The following is a 5,000-nucleotide window of genomic DNA, read 5'->3' as shown; positions in this document are numbered from 1 at the left end:
CACTCGTATTTACGCTGGTGGAAGATGCTAAAACCGTAAACAAAACCACAACAAGTAAAAGTTAGGCCGAGTCCCCGGATAGCACGTGATAAGACTGTAAAAAGGGGTGCCAACGTTGAGCAATCAATAAAAATGTGAAAAATAGTTTCTGTGGCACCGCAGAAGGGACACAATTCTGTGTTATCGGGACATATACGATGAGATAAAACATTGGATGGTAAAATGTAATGTGCCAGTCGCCACTGCAAATCTCCGGAGCGCTTAGCAGTGGGTGCCTTGTACATAACATGCCAGTTGATCGAAGTAGAATGAGTGGTCTGAAGCATTCTCCCCCAATGTGCTTGTGGTTCCGCAGGTCTATCGGGAACAAGGGTTTTAACACACAAAGCGTAAACAGAAGATTTTTCCATCAATTTAAAGGAGGTGAAACCTTGAAAATGAAGCAAAAGCTCTGGAAAGGGATGTTGGGATAAAGAAAGGTTAGCTTCCACCTGTGGAATCCATTTCAGATTGGTTTGCTTGAAAAAGCGCAGAATCACAGAAAAGATTCTCCCAATAATTCGAATGGACCTCACTCCAGTGGCCACAGCGACGTCAGCAGCTGGCTTCCACTTGTAAGGAGAAGGAGCTCTGAGATCTTTTACCTTCGTACATCCAGCATCAATAAACTTCTGCACAAGAATACAATTGCTGCAGACCCCTTCAAAAATGGGGTTTAAAAAGATAGGCTCATTTAAGAACATTTCCAGGGAGTAGTCATTGTTATTTCGGCGAACAGTGACTGCCTGCCATGCCTTTAGCATGCTTCTATAAAACAGGGGGACTGATGCTATATCAACTTTCTTGGTGTCAATAAGGAACAGTTGCTGATCGTAGCCGAGTTTCCCCGCCTGCCGAAGCAGGCAGTGAGCCAAGGCCTTCCACGAAACGTCCGTGTACAGCAGTCTGCGAAGCGAAAGGAGGCGAAAAGCCATCACCTTGCTGGTAATAGCAATCAGCCCCTGTCCTCCTTCAGCAACAGGCAGGTTTAACACACCAGGTTGGAGCCAATGCTTTCCTCCCCAAAAGAAGTCAATAAGAATTGATTGTAATTTTTTAAGAAACAAATCTGGGGGCTGCAGCGCTATAAAAACGTGCCAAAGCATTGATGCTGCAAGGTTGTTGATAACAAGGGTTCGGCCCCGATAGGAGAGTTGACAAAGTAAGCCCTTCCACTTTCGTAAACGTCTCTCAGTTTTAATTACTAGAGATTCCCAGTTTTTTAAAATGAAGTTCTCAGTTCCAAGAAAGACGCCTTGGTAAAGAATTCCATCCCTTTCCCATTTAAGTTTCTCGGGAAGAGTCGGAGGAATGGCGCCATTTTGTGGACCAAGATGGAGAGCTCTGCTTTTTCCCCAGTTCACTTTTGTGGAACTTGCCAAACCAAATTCATGAATGCAACGGACCAAGGCTGAGACGTCCTCATTCGAGCGAACGATTGCACAAAGATCATCTGCATAAGCAATCACTTTAAACGGGTTCGCCATTGGTTGAGGAAGGAAACCAAGAAGACGTGCACGCAACCGAACGAGCAAAGGCTCAATCGCAAGAGAGTACAGGAGGCCAGAAAGAGGGCACCCTTGACGAATGCCTCTATTAACCGGGAAAGGGGGACATAAAATGTTCTTAACTTTTAAGAGACTAAAAGTGTTGTTATACAGTAACTGCACATGAGAGATAAAATTTTCCCCAAAACCAAACCCCCGTAAAACAGAGAAAAGATAAAAATGATCAATGGTATCAAAGGCCTTTTCTTGATCTAAGAACACCAACCCGACATTCCTTTGCTCAAGAGAACAGATGTCAATTATATCACGCACAATAAAGATACTGTCATGAATTGTCCTCTTCGGGACACAGTAAGACTGATCTAGGTGTACGATCTCCTCGATTATGGCTTTAAGGCGGTTGGCAAGGGCTTTGGAAAATATTTTATCGTCTGCACAGAGTAATGAGATGGGACGCCAGTTGTGTGGTTGCTGAAGGTCTCCTTTTTGGGGGATAAGGGCGAGGACAGCCCTCCGACAGCTTAATGGCAGTGAGCCTGATCGTCGACCGTCGATTATAACCTCAAGTAGTTCTGGTCCGAGGAGGTCCCAAAAGGTTTTATAAAATTCCGCAGGAATTCCATCCAGGCCGGAGGCCTTACCCGAGGGTAGAGTTTGAAGAGCAGCTTGGAGTTCCTCCAAAGTTACTTCCTTGTCCATTTGTAGAACTGCAGATTTTGACAAGGTAGGTAAGGAAGAAGTCAGCACTGTTACCATTTTGTTGTCGATTTTCGGAGCATGATAAAGTTCAGTAAAGTAGTGTCTGAGTGAGGCTCTGACATCTTTTTGATTGTGTGTTATCCTTCCTTCCTTTGTCCTTACTGAAGTTATCTGCTGACTTCTCTTTGTTTGATATTCCTGTCCAAAAAAGAACTTCGAGGAGGTGTCCAGGTAGCACAAATTCTCCAGTCGGAGACGAATCAGCGTTCCTCTGGCTTGCTTTGCACAAAGTCCAGCAAGAAGAGCTTTTTTCTTCGCCAGCAAGAGGTTGGTTCTTTCATGATTTGAAGCCAAGAGGTTGGTCTGCAAATATAATATTTCTTTGGCAAGCAAGGATTGAAGGGCAGAGTCATATTTGGTGTGGTAGGCTCCATATTGTTGACAAAAGGATCTTATTTGCACTTTGACGTTGTCCCACCATTTTCCAAGGCAGGGGAAGGAAGTTTTACGTTGGAGCAAGGCTCTCCAGAACACACCAAAGGCATCAACAAACAGTTGGTCATCCAAAAGGCTTGCGTTGAAGGTCCAGTAGGCAGCACCACGATTCCGAACTGGTTGGTGAATACGAAGTGCGACCATGTGATGGTCTGAGAAGCCGCTCGGAATAATGTTCATATTGCTCACAACATTTAAAAAGGTACTGTTGATGTAGAAACGGTCCAATCTTGCAAGTGATAGGTGGCCTTTTGACCACCGACTCCACGTGTATTGGCGGAGAGAAAGATTGCGGATTCTCCACACATCAACCAGGGAAAACTTGGACAAGGCTTTCAACAAAGGCGCTGCGCTTGCTGGGTGCGGCTCCTCTCCATTACGATCAATGGTGGGGTCCATCGTGCAGTTAAAATCTCCACCCAAGCAGACAAGGCCATCAAAATCAATGTGTACAAGAGACGTTTCTAAGTGTGTGTAAAAGGCGAGTCTCTCCGTGCTATCGCTAGGTGCGTAGACATTCAGTACGGTGTGTTTAAAGCCATTATGCGTGAAGGTGAGTGAAATCAAATACCCTTTGATAATCTCATTAAAAACAACACTGGGACTACAAAAGGAGGGTTGTATATAAACAGCCACCCCAGCCCTTGGGTGTTCCAGACCACTAAAAAACCATTTTCCCCTCATTGTCCTTTGCCATTCACTTGCACAAGAGGAGCGACATCTAGTTTCTTGCAAAAGCAAAACATCAATGTGATTTGTCTCAACAAACTGTTTAACTTCTGCTTTACGGATGGAGCAGCGTTCCCCATTGATATTTAAACTCGCTATCGAGAAGGCCATAGGCTAACACAGAGTTTGGGTGTGTCAAAAAACTTAGTCTCTCTGTGCCTGCAGCTCATTCTTTGCTTTGAGGATGCATTTCCGGAGTCGATACACTTGTGATTCCGTCACACCAAGCTGTCCGGCTTTGAGGAGCAAAAGCTTCGCAGAGATTATAAAGCCGGACAAGTCAGGGAAAAAGTTTTTAATTTTAACATGTTTCTTGCGAAAGGTGTCATGAAGAAACTTTATGATATCAGCAGGTGGAACACTGGTAACACTCTCCGAATCTTGGGAAACTGGATCATTCCATGCTTCAGCACTGCCACAAGAAGCAAGTGATGAGGCCCCATCGGAATCATAATCCGAGTACCGATCGGTGTCCATTACATTAACGTTATGCTCCAAAGATGGAGCTGATGGTTTAATAAGGGAAGCCTCACATTCCGCTTCCAAAGGGGGAGAAGGAGTCGGAGGAGTCGGGGAAGGAAGAGTGGAGGGAGGAGGAGTGGGGGGAGGAGGAGTGGGGGGAGGTGGAGTAGGGGGAGATGGAATAGGGGGAGGTGGAGTAGGGGGAGGTGGAGTAGGGGGAGGTGGAGGGGGAGGAGGAGGAGGGGTGGGAAGAGGAAGAAGATTAGAAGTGGGAGGGGGAGGAGGAGGAGGAGTGGGAGAGTGAAGAAAACGGGGAGGAGGAAGAATACTAATGGAAGGAACGTTATATTCCGCTTGAGATGAACCTGGTGTTTCACTAGTTGAAGCTTTACACCCTGATTCACCCAGGTTTGGAGTTATTGGTGACTTAGAAACGGTACACATTTCACTGTTGGTCTTTACAGGGAGGGGGGTTAGGGTGGATTCTGTGTTAATATCCAAGGTGCCTGTGACTATGGGAGTGGTCACGTGTGCTCCCTGCTGCACAAAACCAATCTCCTGCTCATGTTCACCAACCCCACCGACAAAAAAGTCATCATCCTCTGGAGCAATTACATCAAATCGATTTTTCGTTTTAAAAAGAGCATCAATTGTTGCTTCCAAACACGAGTCATTATTCTCGGCAGCCGGCGCCATCTTTTTTTGCACAGCTTGCCGTCACATCTTGACTATTGTTATCATTTAGATGCTTTAATTTATGTTTCCTTTTTGAAGGAACAACGGTGAATCTTTCGTCATCTGCCAGGGGGGGATTTACCTCCACTTTCGACGGCCCAGGCAGATTGTTCGAGTTTGAAGCGTCACCAACGTGCCCAACTCTAGATATACCACTATTCGTCTCAATGGGTTCGACCACACTAGATATGCCACTTAATATATTCTTGGGGCAATCGCTTTTTAAATGTCCCGAATCACCACAGATAAAACAAGTTGTGGTCTCCGTTGCAATATAAATCTGGTAATTGCGGTTTTTATTTTTTAAAGTCATAACTGCATTGAGCGATTGAG

This window comes from Eptatretus burgeri, chromosome 16, assembly GCF_056783735.1.
Source record: "Eptatretus burgeri isolate ZD-2024b chromosome 16, Ebu_testis_v1, whole genome shotgun sequence".
Taxonomy (NCBI): domain Eukaryota; kingdom Metazoa; phylum Chordata; class Myxini; order Myxiniformes; family Myxinidae; genus Eptatretus; species Eptatretus burgeri.
The sequence above is the reverse complement of the archived record's forward strand: the minus strand, read 5'-3'. Positions refer to the sequence as shown.